General features: G+C 43.4%; 1 protein-coding gene and 2 long non-coding RNA genes across 4 annotated transcripts in view; 1 reads left to right on the top strand and 2 right to left on the bottom strand.

Annotated features, from left to right (window-relative positions):
• The window catches only part of TMEM178B (transmembrane protein 178B), a 228992-nt gene that overhangs the window by 193228 nt on the left and 9671 nt on the right, over positions 1 to 26093 (bottom strand). The gene's annotated exons all lie outside the window — the stretch shown is intronic.
• Positions 499 to 17140, top strand: LOC135414218 (uncharacterized). Its single transcript, XR_010430627.1, has 3 exons — positions 499 to 620; positions 14621 to 14705; positions 15589 to 17140. It is a non-coding gene; the product is annotated as an uncharacterized LOC135414218 (long non-coding RNA).
• On the bottom strand, positions 9153 to 14637 carry LOC135414217 (uncharacterized). 2 transcript variants are annotated; one of them, XR_010430626.1, is made up of 3 exons: positions 13321 to 14637; positions 11843 to 11998; positions 9153 to 11223 (listed from the first exon to the last, which is right to left on the bottom strand). It is a non-coding gene; the product is annotated as an uncharacterized LOC135414217 (long non-coding RNA). The 2 variants fall into 2 exon arrangements; XR_010430625.1 differs by lacking the exon at positions 9153 to 11223 and having other exon boundaries at positions 11263 to 11998.

Consider the following 26093-nt stretch of genomic DNA (forward strand, 5'->3'; position numbering starts at 1 on the left):
AAACTGAAAACACAACACTAAAGAACATGATTGGTCCCATTAACTCAATTGAATCCATTTTTCCTGAGCCATTTGGCTCCTGAACTAAGACCTTTTCTTAGGAAAGTGCTGATGAACTCTTTGCTTGTTTAAATCTACTTCCAGTTACTCCTAAGTAAACACAGACTAGACATACAGGGAGCACTTTTCCCTCCCTGCTCATTCAGCAGCTCCACAGGCCCAGTCACACCAGGCCCTGCTCCCCTTCAGGCCCACAAGCTCAGAGCCATCACACCCTGCCAGTGCTGGGACAGCTTCAGGGGGAGGTCTTGGGCAGATGGAGACCCCAGGCTACAGCCTCCTTATACTGAGAATAAAGAACTTGAACAGCCAGCCTGCACAGGCACAACCTCACAGGCAGCTGGTTTTGTTACCAGGATCACCCACAGCTGCTTTTCAAGCCAGGTCTGCCCCAAGTGCATCACCGAGCTCGAGCACTGGCACTTCCCAGTGCTCAGGTGGCTCAGGCAAGAAACCCACCCAGCTACTCCTAAGAGGTGACGATCCCACAAAACAACAAGAAAGTCTCCCCAGGCCAAGGGAAGAATCAGGAAAGAAAAAGATGCCACATCATCCCCAAGGTAATGCAGTGTTTCATTTTCTCAGGCTGCACAGCTGACAGCTACACAAGCCATGCAGACACGGGGGAGGTACCTGCAGCACCAGCATGTCCCATGCCCACCACCTAGAGCAGGGGAGCTCCCCACCTCAGGGAGATGCCACTTCTGTACCCACAGAGCCCCACTCTGAGGCACATGAGGGGTCACAGCCAGATGCTGCTTTTCTTCACGCAGTCTGCCAGCAAGGAGAGCTGCACCCACTCCAGGAGGGCACCAAAGCCCACACTGCTGGTTTGGCCTGCAGAGGCCACAGCAACCTCTGGTCCCCAACCCACATTGCCAGCCCAGCACCAGCTCCCGCCAGCCTTAGGGAACTCCAGGCACACAAAACCAGGCCCTACACGTACCCAGCCCCACACATACCTTGTTCAAATGCCAGGCAGTGCCTCACAAGGGGTGCAGCCCCACAAGACTGAACGCAGGGGGCTGGTAACAGGGTTCATCAGCACAGGGAGGGAGCCAGGCCCAGGGCACCCCTCAGAGACGGGGCTGCAGACAACCACCCCAGGCAGAGCTCAGAAAAAGACTGACAGCCCCAGGCTGAGCTGAAATGCCCCCTTGGGGGCGGGTTTGAGGGGGCCCCAGGTGGTGCCAATGATGGTCATGAGGGCCTGTCATTGCCCACAGCTGGCGGTGCCTCTGATGAGGACGAGCTGCACCTGCCACGCTGCCACCAGCCCCATGCAGGGCTTGTTTTCCCCACGGAGACGTGCAGGACCCTTGCCTAGGGTGCAGCTCCCCCCCAGTGCCTCGGTGGCCGCCCACAGCAGGGATCACTGGGCTGAGGGACTGCAGCTACTGCAAGTGGCTCTGCCAGCGTCCAGTCAGGATCTGACCCTGCGACGGCTGGGCTTCAGTGAAATGTAAATCTCTTTTCCCTCAAGAAAACTCCTAACTGATAAAAGGCAAACAAATCCCCCCATAAATGTTCCCAGGATTTTTTACAGTGTTCTTTTGGCAGAAGCAATTAACAACTAGGGGCCTTATGTATGTCCCCATCCAGCAGTAAACAGCCACGGAAATAAATGAGTTGTCAGGCAAACAACAAGAGAAAAGTTCCCAAAATTTCCACCCCTGCACCGGCCCTTGGAGGACACTTGTGCCTTCTGTGTCTCACTCGCCTCACTCCTCCAGAAACCACCGGCACACACAGCCAATATGAGCATTCTCCTGCTCATCTCCTCAGGTTCTTGTCTGCACCCCACTTGCAGCCCTGCAGCACTGCCCAGGCACGTGTCATGCTCGCTGAAAATGCCCTCTGGAAATATTTAGCAAGCACTGCCCAAAGGTCTGATCCAGAACAGCTTCCTTGGATCTAAACAGTCCGCTGTGCTGAAGATGAACAAAATTTAAGCAGTCTGAAGTTTATTTGGGGAAGAAACCCGACGTTAACAGTAACACAGATCTCACCCCTGAGCTCATGGGGGCTACTGCTAGAGGCAACACCACAGGCAGAGAAGAGCTGGGCCTCTGGCAATGAAGAGATTTGTGAAGCAGCACAATGGAAGAACAAAGCAAGCAACCTTTGTTCTTCTTAACTGTGTGGCAAGGCACGTGATGGCCAGATTTTAATGTGTTTAGACTAAATGTTTATCTAAAACATTTGGAAGATTGGGTTAAGTTAACAAGATTTCTGAAATTTGTACGCTCACTGGGAACATAATAGGGAAGTCATAACCATGTAGCAATAAATTAATATGCAAATTAGATGTGTTGGGTTAGAAGAGGACAAGTTGAATGAATAGTGCATTCACAGAGATGATATTTTTAATATTTCTTGATTATTGTATTCTGTCAGTCTAGAAGTTCACAAGTGTAAAAGGATAACAAGCCCCTACAAGGTCTGTGGCACTAGAGGGCTTCTTTGATGGTGCTAATGAAGCAGATGACTGTAACCTTCACAACTTTCCATAATATTAATTTTTGCAAATGTAACTAGAATTGATCAGTATCTATAATCTCATAACTGCCAGTCAACACTTTGGCATATTGCCAGAATATATGGAAAAGAAACTGATAGTGTGGAAGAAACAAAATGTGTTGTAGAGGGAAGCTGTCTCAGATAAGTGAACAGGTAATCTCCAGTTCACCTCTCTTCTGGTGCAAGTTGACTCCATGCAGAATAGCCTCCCAAATTTTGCCTCCAGGGCCTGTTACCTTCCTCTATAGATACTTCACTGACAACAAAGTACTACGTGTTTTGACAGCAGAAGGTTCTTTGTAGTTTTCAGACTAATTTGTCACTTCCTTCTGTGTCACTTCTTATGATATACCCCTTTGAATCACACAAAGTAGCTCTTCTCATCTTAGCATTAACACCCACCAAATATTTGTAGTCTCTTAGTGCATCCCCGCCTTCATCATCTCATACCCACATTTAGCACTCCTAATCCTTCCACCTAAATCAATCCTGAAGCCATCTCGATAATTTTTGTTGCTTTTCTCTGAACTCCTCTCAGTTTGTAGAGACACTGCTATTCAAGTTCTGTGCCAGGCTGGATGTGATGCTTTTAGGTGTGTATGCATCAGAACTGTGTAGAATTAATCTATTACCACCCTGAGCTGCAATACGTTTGTTCCATATATGCAGTGCAAACACCGCTTTGCAAATTAATGTGTAGTGTTCTATCCTGAGTTTCTGAGCTGATCTCCAGGCTTTTACTTCTTTTTGAAAGTCATGAGTTAGAGATTATTTTTGTATCTTGCTTTGTCCCTTAGTAGAGATACAGAGATCATGTAAAAAACAATCAGAAAAATCTCAATAGGAGGAGCATCAGAATGCACCATAATAATCAGAAAAGAAGGCTCCGATATATTTTCTGAAGTTTCCATGGCATTTTGCTTCAAAGAAAAAATTGGTTTGCATAAATTCTTGTTTAGTCTCTGTGTGCACAGAGATTACTGCTAGAACAGCAAAGGATCACCAAATCCCACAATCACACAGTCCTGAGACCACTGTGGAGCAGCATCCATCACCATATATCACAGAATCACAGAATCAACCAGGTTGGAAAAGACCTCTGAGACCACTGAGTCCAACCCATGACCCAACACCACCTGTCAACATATAGAACTTTTATAGCCTTGGATTATGTATTGTTGCATTCACATGGTAAAGGAATCTGTGACAGGATCACAGGGAGACATGTGGTACAAGGTCTTGCTGACAGATGGACAGGAGATTCAGAAGACAATGAGAACACAGGACTGGAGCAAAGGACTCAAAGTCACCCAACTCATACATGGGACAAATGAACAAGTACACAGAGGAGGATCCCCCCAGCCCTCTTAAAAAGCCCCAACCTTGCCTTGTTGGTAAGGTGTAATGCTCCTCTCTTACCCTGGACTGACTGCTGCCCACTCACTGTCCTGAGGCTCCCTGAGTAACCAGTTACCTGTGTGTTCCTGATGTGAGAGGCCACGATTGCTGTGTGCTGGCCATCTCTGGTTCTTCAAAGATAGGGAACCTTATGAGTTATGCTGCAATTTGCATGGGAAGACACGGTCAATGCAAAAGAGGCAGGAGATGAAGAGTAGGTTAAATAACAGGCTAACTTGAAAGGACAAGACTAATAATAACAAAATGGGACAAGGGAAAGAGACAGAAAAAAAGGGAGCAGAGAAGAGCAGGGATCAAAGGAGCGGGAAGAATAGCAGTATGGAGATCGAGAAGAAAGGTTGTGACAGCCCCAGACTGTCACACCGCAGGGCAGCAGACTGTGTCAGGCCATTAGGAGAATGATTTCGTGACACACACAAATGTGATCCAAAGGAAGCCCTGGCAGCTTCCAAAGGGACACCCTCTGCATTTCAAGCACTACTGACGTAACAGGGAGGGGCCCCAGACTGAGCCACTAGTAGGTGAGTAGGTGTTTGAAGGCAGTAGCCAACAGCCATTTCTGCTGAGACAAAACCTGGCCACACATCTGCTAGAAAAGTCAACAAAAATCTCTTCTTTCTCCAGACAGAAACTGAGTAACTCGAATAGTTACAGTAATATTCTTTCCTTTAACTGCACACTCTTTACTAACACATTTCAAATGCCCTACAAAGGAGGCATCTCTGCTGCTAAAAGGTGAACAGGCTGCGGCTCAGGAGGGTGAAGTTGCTTCCTAAGGTGGCCTCGCACAAATCAGAAAATAGAGACCAGCCATTGCTCTCCTGCTCTAGTGCACTAGTTGGAAAGCAATGCTTCATATAAGCATGATCTGTTCCCCCCTCTACTTCATGGGGAATAGTTCTTCTTCAAACAGAATATGCTTCCTTTGGTTTCTTACAGCTACCCTGGTGACAGGATAAAATCCAGGTGACATCCACTCTTCCCTTCAGCATTCATCATCAGACATCAGATAAGTATGGTTAAGGGAAAGGACCAGAGCCCTCTCAAGCAGAGATATCTTAACTCTGCACCCTGGCCAGCTCCCTCCTCCTTGTCTGACTACTCAGCATGTTATGTACACAACAAGTGGACTAAAGTAACATTTAAGACCTAACACTCATTAAAAATAGGTGAGACCTCAAAGCAAGCTTAAACTGCATCCTCACCTCAACCTGAAGAGATGGAAGATAGCACCTTCCTGCACAGATCACTGGTGGTTTCTGTCACAGCCCATGTCAGGCTGCCACATGTGCATTAAATACATGAATGCACATGTCAAGGAGCTTGGGAGGGTGTTCAGTATCATGTGCCAAACCCCACGTGGAAACAAGCTCTCCCAACAAGGAGAACTGCAGGACTGGAAACCCCAAATCTGCCTGCATCTTCCATTGGCCAGCTGATCACTTTGCAGAGCAGACCCCCACATATTCCTTTCTTGCCCCACCCATAGCCTCCTTCCCCTTTTTGATCCCAGAAACACATTTTGCTTTGCAAGCTAGAGGATGGGTAAAAGTTGGGAGGAAGGAAGGCAAAAGAGAATTCTCCCAGGCTTAGTATCCCAGGGGCTCACCAGAGGGTTTGTCTGAGAAATACTTTGTTAAAATTAAATGCATTTGTGATGGATTTATGCATTACATAAAACCAACTCCATCTTAGGAGATCTGCTCTTTGGATCATCCTGTTCTGGCCTGCTTTACAGATAGCACATATTAACCAATTAATGCTGAAGAGTCAGCCTAGCTATGGATGAATGGCTTGGATTAACCTCTTTTGTCTTGTGTATGATAAACACCAACTTGTCAGCTAAATCCTGTCTGTAGAAACTTTATTAGAGATGATTATGCATGAGTCAGAAAGGACACAGCTTGACTTTCAGATCCCAATTTGAGTTTAAGGGCTGGCTGGTTAGAAACATCACCTTGAAAACCAAGTAAATTTGATCTGGATGTCACTGAAGAGAATAAATACAGAGTCTGGTGATGTAATTTTTCTCCAAAGTCACTTTTATGTCTGCAGCAGGATTTTACCTTTATTTGAATGAAGACCTTTCTTTTGAGTTTTCTTGTCTTTGCACTTTATAAACAATGTAAGAAGAAAAAGAAAGCAAAAGAAAAAATTAGAAAAGATAATTGCCAGTTTGGGGCAACGACATTCTTAGATGTGACACTACATATAGCTGCAGAGGACAGAAACCAATAAAAGTTATTTATAGGATTTCTAAGTTGAGTAGATAAAGGTCAAGATGTTTACCTGACCCATTGCTAGAGTTAATGGGCTGGAGATTATTTTAAAGGAACCAAAGTGGGATGAAATATTTACGTATCCATAATAAAGTTACACATTATGAAAATTTAATGCATTTAATTTTCAAATAATTTTTGTCTGTTTTCACATTCAAGTGTGCAAGATCAAACTAGCAAAAATTAAGATGCTGTTTTAGTAAAGAATGATGCATCAGATACAGTTGGCTAAATAGAAAAATCAAGAAAAATTAAATTCGAATCAAACTGAATAAAATTTTTAAAACTTTTTAGTGAAATGATAAGACAGGAAATTCATTTCAGGTCAACTCAGAATGTTTTAGTCAAACCATAGTGAAATGCTCTGGGTTTTGATATTTTTATCTGGATCAATTTTTCCTGGAGAAATATTCCCTAAAAAATTAAAGTCTACTTTAAGAATACTAAAAATTGTCACAATTTCCACAATTATATTTGTAGTGCTGAAAAAAAAAATAATTTTTCACCTCCATGTTTCCCTTCACTCTTCCTTACCCTCAAACTCTGCAGTGACTATTTTGTCACTACACATGACAAAAAATCACAAAAGTCTCTGATTTTGCCCCAAATTCATAAGCTGACTGTTTATGAAAAAAAAATTGGACCAGCTCTGCAATGCCAATAATTCAACCATGTCACAGAGACATCATCCTTCTTTTTTCTGTCTGATCACATTGACTGGAGGCTTTATTCGGAATTATAATACTGGAGATGAGAGTCTACATTTCTCTTCATTCCCTGGGTAGACCATTGTGCTATTTAGGAAGGAAGGATGCTTTTATAGCTAAGGCATAAGACTAAGGGTCAAGATATTTGGACACACTTCCAGCTCTAGCTCAGATTTTTGTGCAATTGCAGACAAGGCAATCTGAATTTCTTGGCAAAATAAGGAAAACAGAATACCTCCATAATTCTTTCACTGTTTAGATTTTATGTTTTGAGGCAGTCTTTCTCCTTACCACAGCAGTCAACTCAAAATGAGATACACTGTCCGTGACTGGGGACTAAGCTTTCTGCTGGGACCCTTGCTAGAAACCTCATGCTGGAGTTCAGTTTTAATGTTTTGAGATGAATTTTAATGTACCCGTGACTGTAACACTACACACAGCTGCAGAAGCAGCCAGAGTGCAGGTATGGAGCAAAGCTCTCCCCCACTGTAAGGAAAGCCATAAAGACATGATGAAGTAATGGCAAACAGTTGGCCTCCAAGAAGGCACTTTCCACTGCTGTGCACAGTTCAGCTGTCAGGGCTTGGGGAGAGGAAGTGGTGAAAGAGAGGAGGCTCTGGGGGGTTAACAGCAGGCAGTAGTCAATACCTGCTTACCAAGATAAATGAATAAATAAATCACAATCAAAATTAAATATCTCAGTTACCAAACAGGGGGGTTCAGCTGATTCAAACTGAATGTCTACTCTGGTGTTTTGGTTCTGAGAAAAATCAGCTATTTTGACTTTCCATATCAGTTCTTCCAAGCCTTCCCCAGACTGAAAATCAGCTGCCTGTAGCTCCAAGCAAAACAGCCCAACTGCTCTCCCTCCTCCTGGGCCACAGCTCTGGCTCTGCATCTCACCCCATCTGTACCCCAACAGAGCCGAGTACCTCTGGGTAGTCACAGCGAGGCTGATGATGCTCGATGGCTCGGAAAGACCAGACAGCATCCCTATTTGTCCACAGCGTGATACCCTGTGTAGACCAAAAACCGATGTGCTGAGCACAGCCTGGGCTGCCAGCCTCTGCTCTGCCTCAGCAGAGGTGGGGCAGAGGCTGCCAGAGAGGCTTTTTGCCACCTTGGTGTCTTCCGAAGATGGAGGTTGCCTGGGGACTGCGACCATCCCATGCGTTAAGTCAGAGCAACCCCAGAGACTGCTCTAATTTATGCAGACCTGAAATAGCTTTTACAGCTATTTTACAGCTTGTGTTATTTCCATTCTATTGAAAGTGAATAAGCACAAAACTTAAAGCCTGTTCTCCTTGTTTTTGCTGAGGTTTCAGTCCAGCCATACTGACCCTGACTACGCTTAAGATTTCCCAAAAAAAGCTCCGTTTGTGATGGTGGTTTGGTAATGCAGACAACTGTCTGCTAATAATTGACTGAGACCAATACATTTCACGTAAGCCACTTATGGTAATGACTTTTGGTCACTAGTGATGCGAGCAAGGTCAAGTTAAAACCCATGGGTGAGAGACTGCACAGTCCTTTCTGAGTCCCTTAGGACATCCGTTCTCCACTGATGATAACTGAAGTAGCAGGGTGTCTTGCTGGGAAAACTTAATTTGCAAGCAAGGAAATATCTTGGAGCTTGTGCAGGGCTGTCAGCAGTGTGACGCTGCTGGGCTGGAAATATTCTGAGCAAATATGATAAGGTGAAACTGGCCAGTAGCAAGGCCTATGTGCCATGTCACTTCCAGAGCTCTATTTTAAGGATTTAAGAGACATTAAAGTTGTTTAGAAAAGTGAATTTCTCCCCAGAGAGAGAAATGGCCTATCCCAAAATCAAAGCAAACACCAAATAATTTTAATTTCTTTTCCCCTTTTACCTGTGTCCTCTCCTTTTAACAATTTACATAACTTTGTTCACTCTTGCAAAATGAAACAAGGTCTGACTTGCATGCCCCATAATGTCAGTACAGTAGGAAACAAAAACTGACCATCCATGATCTGAATAATAACTAAACAACTCCAATCATAAAGCAAAAAGTTCAGCTAATGTATGTTTAAGGGATTCTTCCCTTCTTTTCACTTCTCGCAACCATGGCATTATCTTCTCCAGAGGCCACCAGCTCTTCATGCAGCAGCCAAGAACCTGTTTCTGCAATGCAGGTGCCTGGGACAGGAGATGTAGGAGCTCAGGATCTATATATGGGGCCCAAAAGGGCTTGTTCTCTTATATGGGTTACTTGAGAAGGGCTGGGCAGTGAACACTTATGACGTTTTGGCCAGTAAGGGCAGATTCCCTGCAAATTGTACCCTGGGTCTTTCTGCAGACTATGAGGGGGAAAAAAACCCCAAAATCAAGTATTTGCTTTTTAATTGAAATACAGCAAATATGTTTTTTTAATAGTCTGCTTTCCCATGTGGTGTAACGTCTACATAGGAATTTTTAAGAGACATGATGCAGCACGTCTGTGTTTGAAACAATAATAATAATAATCTTATCTCAAGCCCACAGGATGCTGAGGGGTTCAGTGTTGGGTGAAATGTCACCCTTGCAGAGGATAGGCTGAGGAATTTGTGTGCAGCGGGAGCTTGTGATCTGAGCACGGGGGGTTAGAAGAGGGCTGCATTTCATGACCTACAAAAGAGAAAAAAATGAGATTTACAGTCCAAATGTGCTGAGCAGCCCTTTCCCTTCAGTTATTAGAGGCACTTGGCATATAATTCATAATCGCCTAATGGCAGGTTGGTGGGGGAGGTGCCCATTGCCATTCAACATCAAAATCCCTCCAGAAACAGCAGTAACAGGCTCTGCTCATATTTGTATCATGACAATAAATGGCTGCCAGGAAGATACCAGCAAATATCGGAATAAATAATTCAGTAAGTAACAGAAGATCACGAAGACTAACATACATGTTTCTGTTTCCTCTCCTTTTCTCTCTCCCCATCCTTTATATACATGCTCTTTCTCTTCTGGTCTCCCAAATTTCCCTGCTTTTGTGCAATACTTCTCCTCCTTTTTCTTATGTACACAAAATCATGGCTTAAAATCCAGCTTTCCTGTTTCTCTGCTTTCTAGCCTCTGTCAAGCTTCTAATAGTTTTCCTGCATTTATCCTTCCTCTCTAACTTTCCTTATATTCTTTCCTTCTTGTACTGCCTGCTCCTGTCATCACCCAACACATCCCTTCTTGTGGGACAACTGGCAGTGCTGACTTGTCAGGGTAAACTCAGTTCTGAGTTATGTTACAGTAAAATGCTGCTGAAGTTGATAAAATCCTTTTGGCTTGATCTTGGAGCAGCAGCAGAATATGACCCTGCATTAAGAGCATTCCTAAGGTTATTGCATTGCTGTGACACCAGGTCCACCAAGTTACCCAAAGTATGGAAGGGATGTGTGCTTTCAAGTGGATTTGTTTATGGCTTTGCATACTTGGACACATAAAATACTCCAAGTCTTGATCTACATTCAGGAAAGGCAGAAAACCCTTTGGCTGACACATAAGGAGTGTCAGGCACTCCTTGTCCAGTGCCACAACTTCCCTGTGATGTTAAATCATAAATGTGATCATTCATTCAGATGCCCAGTAGAGTAGAGGCCATGGGACTGTCCTGAATTCAACTCTGTTCAGAAGATACAATCTAAGTTTTCAAGGTGTTTTCAATGGAGAATTTCTCACCTCTGAGAGCAAGCTGTTCCTGGGGTTAATGCCTTCCCCACTAACTGGGGAAGGCATTAACCATTGCTGGCCTTATATCTCATTCAAATTCAGCTGGTCTAACCTCACCCTTCCACTCACCGTGAACCCAGTAAGTGCCTGCTAGATACTGAGTCCTCTCTGAGCAGGTTGCCTTTCCATGTGCAGTTTTATAGCCTATGATAAAGCCATCCCTCTATCTTCTCTTTGTTGAGCTTGGCTGGCTGAGCTCCCTAAGCCTTGCATTACCAAGCATGCCCTCCTCAACCATTTCCACAGAGCTACCTGGTTTGCATTACTCCCCAAACTATTATTAATATACTTTATGGACCACTTTGTCATGGTTTTTTTTCTAGTTCTTTAATAAAAATGATAACTAGCCTAATGCAAAGAGCTGTTACCTGTAACACCCTGTGAAATCTGGTTTATGTCTATAAAAAATTTCATTTTAAACTCCATAATTTACCCAGCTTTTAAATCCATTTAATGTGCATCATGTTGATTTCTGTAGCTTATTAATCAAAATTTCATCTGGTGCCCATTCAAGTGCCTAAAAGAAGAGAAGGAATATTCAATCAACGCTAAAGCCTTTATCAACAAAAATTAGTTTAATGAGATCTATTGTTATAAATCCATGTTGATTAGCATTAGTTAGCATATCTGTATTTAATTCTTTATTACTTTATTCATTAATTACATTAGCTGCTACATTACTTATTCTAGTGTTGTTATATTTACACTTTTCAAGAGTTTGAATGATATCAACTTTCTTCTAGGTCTTTGATATTTCACCAGTATCCTGACAAATTCTAAAAGTCACCATTTATAGGAATTAAGTCTGGACATTTCTTAACCAGCTCTTTTAAAATGCTTGGTATCAAATTATTCAGATCAATTAAATTAAAATGACCGAAATTATTAACTGCTCTGTCAGTCTAAGTTACTGCTAGAGAAAGAAGTATTTTGTTGTCATCACATGGCAAGAATATCTCATCTAGTTTTTTCCCCAAAAGAAGAATAAAAATTATTATTAATTAAACATTATCAAAGAGATCCTTGATTTCCACAGGTTTTCTTAATCATTTCCATTTGGCAAAAGACAAATACTATTATTAGCATTTCCATCACTAATATGCTTTGCTATTACAGAATACATAATAATAATTTACTTGGAAGAGTCTGGGTTTTAATAGCTTTTGGAGCTTTGCTTCCTGTATTGACACAGCAAAACACAGCTTGCCCTTCTGTACTTCTTTTCCTATATAGCTTTTATCGTTCCAGGTTTCTGATTTCCAGATATTTCAGTGTGTTTGCTTTTCTTCTTCCTGTATGTGAGAAAAGGCCCATTCACAATTTTTATTTCCTGCCAGTTTTACTTCCCCTCATAGCAAAGTTATTGCAATTTTTAACAATATAGTCTTCTTTCTCATATACAGCACCAAGTTTTTTTGCAGACATGTAGTAGAATCTTGTCAGTAAGTTCCCAATTACCTGATAAAATTGTTTAGATTTTATTTCAAATTTAATTTGGGTCTTCATTATTTTCAGCTTTGTGAAATGTTACACAGTTCTTCCTCCTTTTCCCTTCAACCTTCAGGGCTTTATTTTGGATAATGCACTTGTGCGGTTCAGTGGGATTCATTTCTCAACAGGCAAATATTTACAACTATTCAATATTTACCTGTCTCTGAATATGCAGTTGCAGACATGCAGAGCAGGGAGATGCTCACGCAGAAGGGATAGGAAACATGCTGGACCTACTCTTCCAATGCCAGACCAGCAAGAAAAGACTTCACAGGCCTGAACATGCCGTCATGTCACCATGTGGTCTGACACCCCCTGTGCTGTCAGAACTGTGCTGACCCTGATAGTCGGCAGCCTGGCTTTAACTTAAACCACCCGTGCACGACCGTAGAGTCATCAAAGTCTACTGAAAGCTATGAATCTGTGCTGAAAGGAACAATTTCACTGAGTTAAGCAGAATGATTTAAGTCATCCCCAGCTATGCAGTCCTCTGCCACCCATGGGCAAAGCAGGCAAGTTTTGTAAGCAAATCCTTTCCCGGCACACGGGCTTAGTCATCAGTGAAAGCTGCTGGCTCGCTCCCATCCCAACTGTGGTTCACCTGCTGCTCAGAGGTCAGCTCTGCAGGCACTTGATAAAGCTTCAATTAAGTGCTCTTCTTGCAGCACTCGCTGATTTACACATCTTCTGCCCGCACCGGCCATTTTGCTGAATAAGCCCGCACGACGGCAGGGACCGCGCACGCACCAGTGCCCAACTGCCCCTGCCTACAGCAGAATTAAGCTCCTCGAGCCTGGGCGTCACCAGGCAGCTTAAAATAAATGACAACATTCAAACGAAGCGCTTAAAAGGATGGGGGGAATAGAGCAGCAGAGCCCATAGTACAAATATTACTACGGATACTTCAGCTGGGTAATTAATAATACACGGCGTATCTATTCCAGACAGTTTCTGAGCCGCTATTTCCTTCTGGAGATGTGCACATCAGTGTTCGGATGCTACTGTGGCGGGATGGTATAAAAATTTGGGTGATGTGGACGTCGTGGTGTGCTTCTCCAGCCTGTGTAACAGCCTGGAAGATCAGCCCCCCAAAAGAGGTTAAAATCCAAAGGCCTGACCTTACCTGCTCATTAACCGGGGTCGCACTTAACTGCAGAGAGCAGCTTTTATTGAAGCCTCACACTCGTGTTCAACTGCTTAGGCTACAAGTCAAAATGGAAAGTGACTCGTAATGACTGCAAATCCCTCTGGGAAAAATGAAAACGTAACAAGCATAAGAGGATGGAAATTGTTTTCTTGACACAACGTGCATCAAGGAAGATCTGTGTTATTTATTTGTGAGTGACACTGGTTGAAAGGGAATGTTTACATTTGCAGTTTTCACAAAAGAAATGAGTTTTGCAGAGATAGTGACATTAGAGGCATATTGGATTATTCTAGGAAAGACCTACCATATTTATTTGCAAAGGTAGTTATAAGAATTGATAGAAAGTCTCAGATTATTTTTCCTTGAACTTTTTTTGGGCAGCGGTTCAGAATAACAACCTCAAAAAATTTGCTCAAACATTTATTTATCAACCCAGGCACAAAATCTTCCTCCTTGCCAGGAGCATAGTAAAGAAACAAATGAACATAATTTTACTCTCTCCTCAGGAAAAAAATACATATCCCAGCCAAAGAGGCAAATGGAATTTGGCAAGACTGAATTGTTGACATGCTTTTATTACACTAACAAATAAAATGTTAACTGCAAGTGTTACGTGGCACTTGCCTTGTATGTAGGTCATTTTCTCTAGGCAAACTTCCTGCTCCACTCAAGGTAATATTTCAGGGGATTCACATGGCAGTGAACCTGTGCAAGAAGGAGTGATTAGTAAGTCCCTGGGAGGTTTGGTTTAGAAGGCCTTTCTCCATTTCTTCCTCGAGACATTTCACAAGCAAAAATTAATGCTGGGCAAAAGCTGTGTCCCACTGAAGTCAAAGGCATGTTTGCTTCTGACTTCAGCAAGGCTGACTTTGCTCCCCTGGACTTAAAAGCAGTTTTGCTTCAGCAGGAACAGAGTAAAGCTATGTGTGATCTTTAGCCCTGGGCTAACTCCAGGGAACACGATCCTCTCAAAGCCCAGCTGCAGACATGAGAACTTATTTAAGACTACTTTAAAATGCAAATTACAGTGGTATGCTCATCATATGCCTATGGATCCACTAGCATGAAAATATGCACAGTCCAGAAATATCCATGATCTAAGGAGGCTCATCAGCACCAGGATGCTGAGAGTTAAAAGTAAAAATCACATATAAGGGTCCGTCCTAAACTTACGCAAAGAAGAACAGACTATCAGCCTGGATTTGCTCTGATTGTTCATGCTTTTCTTGGTTTAAGTCTCAACCCCTAACCTCATTTTAATATGGATTTTCTACAGGCTCACTGCAAGAACAACAGACAGGCAGCCGTGGATTGCAAGGATATAAATTCATCCAAGGGCTGCAGTGGCCAGAGCTGATACAGTAAGTGATTACTATCACCCATTACTTCCTGCTGTTGCATTTTGTAGAAGCAATCTGATCACTGATTATTCCAGGTAGCAAGGAAAAAAAAATAAAACGGCATCACAGTTACTCTCACTTAATGATTTTGGCAACTCAAGCCTGTTTTGTCGTGTTGGTGCCACCCACAGTGCCAGACCCGTGGCAACGTTCCAGGGCTTACAGGCAGTTACCCAGGTCCTATGGAAATGGCCATCAGCAAAGCAGGAGCAGTTCCCCACGGGCATCAAGAGCCCACACAGGTGTAGGGCAGGGAGTCACAGTGTGCACAAGGAGGGGATGGGTGGCTGCTTCCCCACCACGTGCCACAGGGCACAGGAGGCACCAGGCAGAGCAAGGGGGAGCTGTCAAACCAGTCTTCCTCCATAAATTGCCCCACAGTGATGGCTGAGGAAGACCTGCATTGCCAAACATGAGCCTCCATGGACAAGGCCAACAAGGTGGCTTTGCTAGGCACACTGGTGCTGCCTGGAGGCTACAACCTGTCTGTATTGCTCTCGGCTCCTCCCCTTCCCATGCTTCTTGGTGCAAGGCAAAGCTGCAAAGACCACAGACTCCTGAGGGGTTTGTCCCTGGCCTGAACTTGTTTGAAGGGGTTAATTCCAAAAGGCTCCTGCCTCCTCTCACATACTGCTCTGTACACATGTTCTGTGCTAGTCACAGCCTCCTAGCAAAGCTGTGTGCTTTGATACAGGCTGTACTCTGCCCATGAGGGCAGACAGGACATGTTCAGTTATCCGTCCTCGCCCCGATGGAAACAAGCTAATGCCTGCTGTATTTTCACGAGAGCTGTCCCCCATCTAATTTTAAATGTCACTTGTAATAGCTGTTTTTTCTTCCCCAGATAACTTTTGCAGCCCTGCAGTTGAAGTCATCTGAAACCACAAGATTGGAGTTTGAACGGCACTTGATATTATCAGTGAGCTGAGCCACTGCTCTGCACCTCAGCCACCATTTTCCCCTTCCATCCTTCACTGAGATGTATGTGCAAATCCAAAGGAACCAGTCAGTCAAATGTGCTGAAGCTATCAAACACACTGCTTCTCTTCCCCAGCAGAAGAAGCCTCACTAAAGCCAAGGGAATATCTGAGAAACTGCAGCCAGTAGAGGGATTTAGGCCTTCCACAAGGCGTGACAAAGCTGTCATTAAAGCAATGGAGCAGTCCTGGGATCTTGAAAAATGCAAAGATAATAGTGTAAACAATGAGGAAGACTTGTTTGAGGATAAAAAATTCCCAGCACACCACAGTATGCTCTTGAGCCTCCCAAATTCACTGTCGTCTGCAATGCTCCTATCCCCTTGGAGGAATTGCTGCACTATCCAAAACTCAATCAGACAAACTTATTCTGAGTCCCTTATGATGTTTGGGTTATAAGGCTCATGCTGTATATTGATTTGTCTTCTCCTCCTCCCTGCCCACCTCAGGGCCTCATTTCCCATTTCGTCTACATCGGTTTCCTGGATTGCAGAGGGAATTGTCTCAAGGTCATACCAAGATGCTTCAGAAGGGCTCAGCGATGAAAAATGTATGCAGCCCAAAATATTGTCTAAAAGCAATGGACTGAATATATAATGCCTGTGCCCCAAAAGAGTTCTGATGTATTTAAGGCACAGGGATATAGATGCACACTTTTAAAAACTGCCCGTACTTCACCAGTTAAAACGATGAGAATAAATGAGGCTGTGATCTGTCAAGTGATCCTTCATCACTCCCAGCACAGGCCCATAATCCTTCAGTTGTGATTAAGCAAAGGAATATTACATTGATCCTGTAAAATATCTCTGATTGGATCAATGTTATTTCCTCTCGCATTGACAAGGTCTTACCAGAGAATGACTATAATTCCACTGCTAACACTGTCTTAGTGAAATCCCCCAATAAATCCTCCAAGCAGCACTGTTAGTAATACCTTTATTAGACTAACTAAACAAGATATTTATATGTAGGGCTTTCCAAAGGACTCTGGCTCCTGCTTCAGTTTCTGGGAATTTTTTATCCTCAGACAAGTCTTCCTCATTGTTTACACTATCATTGTTTACACTGTTGATCAACAGTGCTCTCCTGGAAGACTTGCCCCCAAGGAGGCTCTGCAAGGATGTAAGTGGCAGATGAAATTACCCTTTCAAGATTCAAAAGGTTGGTCACAGATATACCCTTGTCCTGCCCCTACTACAGCAAGGACCCAAATGCATCTTTGACAGAAAAAATCTCACAGCGAATCTGGTTCACAGACAAGACTGGAGTTCAGAGTCTCTCCATACATTTCACAAACAGGCTGTCAGTGAACAGTTTGCTAACAGCCAAAGGGAAAATATGGTCTTTATGTACCTTCTGTCATTTCAATATTTGTTCAAGGCCTGGCCTTCATACTCAACAAGACCTGATCCCCTTCTAGCCACTGCTGTTTCTCCTTACCGGTGCTTCCATTCTCTTCCTCTCTTGCCCTTCTCTCTTTGTGTAAATTTCCTCTACTTTTGCCACCATTTTCTTTTCTCCACAGCTCCAGGCTTTCGGTCCCAGTGGTTTCAACCCCACACTGACCTCCCCTTCATCACTGAAGCTGAATTGTCACCTCCTGGTTTGAAATGTGATGCTCCAGTGAAATGAATGGCGGATGCCAGTGATCACCTTGTCAAGTCATTTTTTCAGGCTGCCTAGGTGCTCAGGCACCCACTGCATCTCTGCTTTCCACTGGTTCCCTTCAGTAAAGTTTCCTCAAGCCATGAGAGCTGCAAACATATTTCTGACTTATCTTTCTAAACATTTAAATACAACCTTAAGAATCATGAAAAAACAAAGTACTGCATCTAACATAAAGCTCAAGTGCAGCTGAAAGACCAGTATATACAGCCATACATCAATTAGCAGATGAAAAAGCTACAAAGACAAGATATCAACAGAAAAATATCAAACAAAACACCGTGACAGACACTAGGCCTTTTTAAATCCTTAGAAACCAGGTTGGCATCTGTGATGGGTAAACTCTGGCTCTTACATGTTTCATGTGAAAATTTTCTTCATATTCTTTACAGCAATATACTGAAATGTCAGAGGAGTCACTTCTCAGCTCCCAGGCCCTTAGAAACAAAGGAAAAATAATTGATATTAGCCTTTGAAACCAAACAGCCTGACAGTAAAAGTAACTGTTAAAGATTATAGGGAGTACTCTTGACGTATTTCCTCTATTCACATCCATATTTTTACATGTTGCCTCTACCTTCTGGTTCAAATATCTGTGCACCAGATGCCTAAACTGTGATGTCAGCTTTGAAGGTCATTGCCATAGCTGAGAGAGACCGAAACTTTCTCACTCAAATTAAAACTTAAACTCAAGAGCACTGACCTGCCTGGGTGCCTGAAGGAGTGGGTTCTATGACAAATGTTATGGATGTGAAATTGCACCATTATAAGCAGCCCAGTCTGTGGACCCTGATGGCCCTGGTTAATTCATTGGCACATTGACAGGGTCCTGGGTGCATGACCCTGGCACCCATTCACCAACCAGATTCCACCAAATCTAACATAAAGTTCCTGTGGCCTCTTCCAAAGCCATGCATAATGACAAGCTCCTGCTCTAGAGGAGTGATGCAGGTCAAAATGCACTTAGCACAGACCAAAACCCTGGAAAGAAAATGTTGAAATGAATGGAGAAGTGCTTATATCTGATCCCTAAGTGTTAGGACCAAGTCCTGCTATGGTGTAAATTGCCACCAGGATGGATAGAAATGGGGCGATTTGTGCCCTCTGAGACATGCAATAAACATTATCACAAGCAGCCTGAAAAGTCTTAGGCCTCAGAGGACATATTTCAGTGCTTAACTCGTGCCCAAGATGAACATTCAACCAACTTAATTTTCTAGGTGACAGGTACAATGCACCACCCAACCACAGCAATCAAGTGCAGGTAACCTCAAATTTCAGGTTCAGAAACTCCCAAAATGCCATGAGCTACATTCAAAGGAAGAAAAATCTTTAAAGAAGACCTGTCAGTACAGTCATCCTAATGCTGTCTGCCAAAAACTACACCTCAGTAACACCATCAAATGGACACCACAACCCCTCAGATGAAAGAAAGGATGGCTGCAGGTGAAGCAGAGCTTGGGCCTGAAGACCTGCCCATGCCTCAGGACTGCGGGCAACTTTCCACTAAGTCCTGCTTCTTTCCCATTTCTCTCTCTTTGTACTTGTACTCTTGGAGTGATGCACAGGCAAAGATGGCTTTGGTGCTGAAGAGTTCATCTGCCCCTGCTGCTGCTTCTTCATTTGAAGGCATTGACAATGCAATTAGTTGCTGTGCCACAGGCAGGATGCTAACAATAACTGATGAACAAGTGGGGGAAAGATGTGCCACGAGTTCTGGTGTGGCACAGAGTGCAGGGGACACCAGTAAGGACAGAATGGGGTTCCTAACTGCAGGGACAAGACAGAAAGATTGGGGAAGAAGCAGATGGCCCTGTAGCACCATCACTGTCAGACACCATCACTTACACAGATAGACACCTTTCCTCCCTCCAACCATTCAAGTAGCCTCTCTCTCCTTCCCTTGAAGACACTTGTTGCCACAGTTTTCCCCATGAAACCTCCTGTTTAAAAACCTGCATGAAACAAGTCCCCGTGCTTTCTCCACACAGAAGTTTCCAAGTCCCGAGGCCAAGGCAGTGCACAACCCCACTCTGCAGTCACTTCATCACTGGGAAACACGGACCTTATAGAGTGGCCAGTGAGACAGTTGTGTCCTGCTCTCATCCCCACAAAGCTGATGCCACTGCCAGCAGTCTGTGACTACCTTTCCCACCATAATCAATGAATTACAAGGAATATCATTTGAAAACTGGAGGCTCCTCAGGACACTAGGTGAAAAGGATGTCTTTTCCCTCTTAGACACAGAATATTATTTCATGGTAAAAGGATGGCTCAAGTCTACATAAAGGAGTAAAGAAAACCACTTTCCTCTGCCCTTGTTCTAAACCCTAAGCAGTGTATAGTGGCTTACTGTAGAGTCCCTCTGCCATAGATACAAGTCTTCTAAAAAGCAGCTGTCTCACAGTCACACAGCTCAGCACATGGACAGAGGACCTCACACCCAGCTGCTCCCACATATGTGACATGCCCATAGAGGCAATGCCATCAATGTCCAGTCTCCCTCCCTTGGTCTTTGCCACCATCCTGTACAGTTCACTTCAAGCAGAAAAGGGGATGCTTTCATAAGACTGGGGTCATTCCTCAAAAAAAGTAAAAAACAAAATTCCTTCTCTGATCCTCTATAGATAAAACCCTCCTTTCTCCAGGTACCAAGGCACAGAGCTGGGTAACAGTTTCTGCCAATAATGCAGAAGGCAGCTTTGCTACTTTGACTCTCAGGTAAGGTTCTCTGAACTTCCAGACAGGCAGAGATCCCTACTTGTCTTGCTCCACACTGATGCAACCAGGCTTCCACCTTTTCTGAGAGCTTAACTATAGCCCAAAAAGGCTCTCCCAGATGATGTTTTCCTACCTTTAGTGCTGTGGAGCACTTTATGTTCTCTGTAAGACTTTTCCCAAGGAGTTTTTTGAGAATTGTGGTCTGCTGCTGCACACACAACTGAACAAAGCCCAGAGTGGGTGCCTTTAGCATTCATAAGCTGGTGGATCTTGGGACAAAATCCTTCCCACTATACAGAAACTCACCCAGCATCACCAGCCAAATGGCTGAACGTTTTGTGAACTGAAACACATATCTCATGGTAATTTAAATATGTGCAAATAAGAGTTTAATTCCGCTGCTGCCAGCCATTCCAGACGTTTAAATATAGTACGCAAATTCTCTTTTATTTTATATAAACTATTTTAGTGAAGAAGCTGAGGGCTCTACATTCTCCTGGCTTACGAATACAAATAGCTGAGAATCTAACAGCCCTTTGCTGTTGTTGAGCTAAGGCAATCTGAAATGGAAAGCAGATGAGGGAGCCAGGAAACAAAGTCCCTATTAACTACATTATCTAAAGGAAAGCTGGCTGAAGTGTGCATTAAGTGCACAGACTCCACATCCCCAGTCCTTCCTGGATGTGGGGGGGGGTGTCACAGGAAGGAAACAAAGTGAGGCTCAGATCTGAATGAGACATGGTGCAGCTGGATTTGCCTTAGGTCTCTTCCCTCTCACCAGACACCTGTGGCTGGTATCAGGCAGGCTGATGATGAACACTCTTCCATCAGGTCCTGCTTGATACAGAGCTGAATATGCTCCTCCTTCAGTAAGACAAAAGAGGAATTAATAGTAATAATAAATTAATCCTTCACCATCCTGTGGCAAGTTTCACAAGGACATAGCACTAAAAAGGACTGTGTTCATTTTTCTTGCACAGCATTGCAAGGCAAGTGTGAATCATAGAAATGTTTAGGATGGAAAAGACCTTTAAGATCATCAAGTCATTCTAGCTGGGCTTTGGCCTTTCCAATTTCCTCACTGCATAACCTCACAACATCTTTGTAGTCCTAAGGAGTTGCCTGCTTTTTTTTCCAAAAGTCATAATCTCTCTTTCTAAGACATCACTAGCCCTTGTGTCAACTAGAAGGATAGAGGAGAACACTATTTGTGCTCCCAATCCCTTAACCAGTTATTCCAAGGCCCTGAAGTCTCTCTTTGGACTTCATGTTGCAACTTCTTCACTTGCCCACCTGAAAAATCCATAATGGATAATCATGCGAGGGCTGTAACAGGTCAGGAAGCTTTGTCTTCACATCCTTAACCTGGGCCTCAGGGAGGCAGCAGGCATTCCTAAGAATTGGGTCCAGTCTGCATATGGGAACTTCTGTGTCTCTCAGGAGAGAGCCTCCTATGACAATAACCTGTCTTTTTTCTTTCCAGATGCAGTTTTGACACAGGGAGTAGGCTGACTTAACCTCGGTGATACCTCCAAGCCAAATGAACCGTTGGCACGTGTAATGGTTCCAAAAACCTGTTTGAAGTGCTGTGGCCTCATTGCTCTTTCCAGAGACCCACTTCAGCACAGCTTCTAGCCTACCTGTATTCATGGCCCTCACACACACCGTTTTCCCTTCTAATGTCATCCTTAGCTTAAGCACATCTTCCCCCTCTCCTGTGTTTAACTCCTTTTCTTCTGGATAACAATTCTATTTGTAAAATAGATCTTTCATTACTTTTCTCACACTAGTAATCCCACTCCAGGCCTGCTTGGAATTCATCTTCATCACAGGTGGTTGACGAGAATTGCAAAGATTGTAACAGAGAAGGCTTGATTTACACCTAGCCCATGACTTTAACATTTCTCTTCTTGAAATATCCAGCTAGTTCTGTTCTTCAGTCACATCTGCCTTTCTTCTGGCCATGGTTCTGCTGCTCTCTGTCTGCACTTCAAGATATGTGCACCTTAATGAACTCCTTGTCCCCGCTAAGGTGTGGCTACATCCCAACTGAGCTAAGGGTGAGATTCAGGTATGCACCTTTCCCACCCTGAAAGGAAACCCTCTGCAGTACCTGCCCAGGGAGAAGGCATCTGAGCCCAAATCTCCTCATAGCCTGGATGTCTGGAGGACCAGAATTCTAATCTGCAACACAGAGGGTATTTAGTGAACAATGTAAACGTTTTCCAGGACCAAAAGTTTACATAGAAAGAAATTTCACAACTTTCCTGTCACCCAGTCCTCAACATTACCCAGTTCCTTGTATATATTCCAGGATTTCTTTCTCTAAGCAATGTCTCATTCTTGGGGCAGCAGCAAATGTCTTAAGTTCATTCCTTTGTGCCCAGCCCAATGAGAGCTGTCACCTCCTCTTACAGACCCTGCTCCAGCATCACTAATGATATTATTAAAAAAGGTCGGTCGCCTTCTTCAGGAACTCTTCTGTTGACCTTTATCTTGAAACTCCCTCTCTCAGCACTTTTTGCTTTCCTTTGGTCAGTTCCTTAAACACACTGTAAATTGTGTACTAATTACCTTAACATTGAAATAACCCAGTTCCTTAGGGGCAGAATATAAAATTCTTTACCAAAATCCTGATAACTTAGGTCTGAGGCATTTCCTTATCTCAAACCCCAGTTATCTTCCTAGCAAAATATGGCAGGGTAGTCTGGCACAGTTCAAATAGGAAAACATACGTTGCATGTTGATTTCATTTTTCCCCCGTGCATTTAATTAATCTTTCCTTTAGAACTTACTTTAAACAGTATTATTGGTATTATTATGATCAAACTAAAAGGTCCACTGTGGCCCAGACAACTTTTGCTCCTTTCTTTAAATATAGATTTGCTACTTTTCATTCCTAATGTACCACCCTAATTAGACAGATTTATTGAAAATCCTTTTTACTGGATTTGCAATGTCACATCTTTCAGAAGTCTGAGATGGAAATTATCCAACTTCCCAATTTGAGCCCATTAAGCTATCTGAGTTTTTCCATTTGCCCTGTTCCTGTTGGCTGGCTCCTTTGTCTCTCTGATCACCATAACATTCCTCCCCATCTCTTTAAGCTTTATAAAACATCGTATGAGCAGAACTGGGCAATCTTGAGGACTAGTGAATACAAAAGGGATGAAATTTAACACAAAACACAAGCTCATGTGGTTAGGGACTAAAAAAGTGAGATTTTTTTCCAGTGTGAACTTTTGTCCTGCAGGATATTTGGATTGTTGAGCAACTGTCCTCTGTGTAAAACAGGGATAATTCCACTCTTCAAAATCCTTTATGGTTAAAGATCAAGAAGTACAGTACTCAGATACTCTCTTAATGGGAACAACTTAAGTACCAAACACAACCCAATGCACTTGGATCATCAGCTACCATAAATCAGCATCACCTCTTCAAAGTCAGTCTCGTGACCCTAATCTATACCCTTAACATCTGAAAAATGTTTTTGTTTCTTTGGTTTGTTTGGTTTTGTTATAATATTTTTATCATTAAATGACCGCTGGGCAGAAAGAAAAGGTATCTACATTATAAAAGCTCTTTTGCATATTTGAAGATACGCACTGATTAATGGAGACACAAAGACACAGAGACAAGAATCATATATTCTTATTGAGGCAGAAAGATCTTTTCAAATAGCTTTTGTTATCCAATAAAATTAGCATAACTGTTTCATCCTATTAGAAAGTCTAGAAATACACTTAGGAAGCTCTTTTCAAATGTCTGCTGTTAAAACTCAAAACCAACAAAAGGTCTCAGAATTAAATAAAGGCTGTGACAAGAGATTTTCAGTGTCTTTCACTCGATCTGGTGGGATATCTTAACAGGATCCACACTACTGTACACATGGGACATCCTTGGAACCTCCATTCCTTTACAGTGTTTCAGCTTGCATGCTTATGGTAAGAAACAAAAGAATCACAGGGCACAAGACACTTACTTACAAGGACCAGAAGTGGGATAAAGCAGTTTCAAAGCCTGAGTGCATTTCCTACTATCTGACAAGAGATGCTGATAATCACCCACATAATAGTTTCCTTCTCAACACTGAGTGCAGAGTCCCTCCAGAGATGACTGAGGTAGAGCTGCTGAAAGAAAGCAGATGGGGATACCGGAAAAATCCTCCCAGCTCTGCTTTAAGGGGACATGAGTGATGGTTTTCCCACTTCTCTGTCACCCCCAAAGCACTTCAGGTTACTGCAGCTTGTTCTGATGTTACATCTTCACTGAAGTCAGAAACAGAAGTGGGCGCAGACCATAGCAGGCCACTCAGTAAGGAGAAATCTCACCAGGAGCCCAGCAGAGCAGTAGTTGGCATGCACCAGATTGCCACAGGGTCTAAGTTATTTCTGACCCAAGGCTTCCTAGCTGGTCTAGCATTTATTTGAGAGATTGTGACACTTTTACTTGCAGAATGTAACTGGAATGGAGGGCAATGGAATGGAGGTAAAATGGGATGTAAAAACCTTTTCCAAAAAAGCCCCCAGCTGTGCAAATACCTTTCTACACATGCACACTGACACACCACTTTGTGGAAAATATCCTGAATTATGCTTAAAATTTTATTTGTTTATCTTCACTGGAGGTTCAAGCTGAGACTGTAGAACAGTTGTTCCAAACATTGGACAAACCTGCTGAATTCTTCTCGGGAGAGCCATGCTGACATCTCTGTAAGGTTACCCAGGATAAACTTGCATCATAGAAGAGTCAGCAGTAGTGACCTCTCTGCCCTTTAAGCTTTATGTTTTAATGTCTCCTCTGTTCAGTCTAAAACTCTGTTTGATCCTATCAGTCACCAAAAGGCAAGGCTTTATACTACACCCTGTGCTTTCCCCCCATCTTTCTGCTCCACGGCTTGGACCATCCCCTGGACTCTTTCTTCAACAACCACTGGCCACCTCCTTCACACTAAGCTTTCTTGGCCTTTTTGTCACCTCAGATGATCAGTATTAAGTACTTCTTAATACTCTCGGTCTTTTGTCACCCTCTTTATCTTTCCTTTCTCCACATGCTGATGTTATCCACGGTGCATCCTTTCATTCACAGATCTCTTGCCCTGCATTCTCTAGCTGTTCCTGCCCTGCTACCCCAAATCCCAGCTGATCCATACCAGTTGGTCTCTGCTACGTCTCACACAGCAGAGCATCCCTAATGGGAACCCTCCTGCCTGGCTAACTTTCTCCACTATAAATGCATTTTTTCCCCATTCAGTTCTGTTTGTGTCCTAGACTTACTACTCCAGCTCAGCACAGTTACATCTCAGACTCACAGTCACAATCACCTCTTTGCCACATTTGGCTCATTCCTCAGACCCTCCCGCCTCCTCAGTCCCTACTTCCGTTGTTACGCAGGATTTCACCCAGTTTTTCCAGGAGAAAAATGACAAACTCTGATCTTCTTCTTCCAGCAGCTTTGCCTTCTACTTCCTCTTCCCCTCCTACAACTCCTTCTTCATTCTTCTCTCCTGCAGGTGAAAAACCTCCTACATGGCTCTCTTTCTTTCTTTTATTTGCCACTTAGCCAGTCTTACCCTACCTCCTGCCTTTCCTTATGGACACTCTTGTGCTGTCTTCCCCTTGACCTCTCACGCCCCTCTGTCTCTTTACTCTCATAACACAAACACCATTCATCTTAAAATATTTATTTTCCTCTATAAATTCCATGTCTTTTCCTATCATCCCTTCATCACCAAACTCTCTAAATATGCCAGCTACAAGCACTGCCTGGAGTCCTCCCCACTAGTTCAGTGCAGCTTCCTCTCCCTTGCAACTGCTGCTGCCAAAATCTCTACTTAACGTACTGAGCAACTTTCAGCATAGTCTGAATGCTCTGTTCTCATCTGCTGCAACATATTAGCTACCTGCAGTAGTCTCCTGTGCTGCTTTAACCTGAAGTGGTGTCTTTCTTCAGTTACCATGACATTACTCACTTTTCTTGCACCACT

Source organism: Pseudopipra pipra, chromosome 5 (assembly GCF_036250125.1).
Source record: "Pseudopipra pipra isolate bDixPip1 chromosome 5, bDixPip1.hap1, whole genome shotgun sequence".
NCBI classification, from domain to species: Eukaryota; Metazoa; Chordata; class Aves; order Passeriformes; family Pipridae; genus Pseudopipra; species Pseudopipra pipra.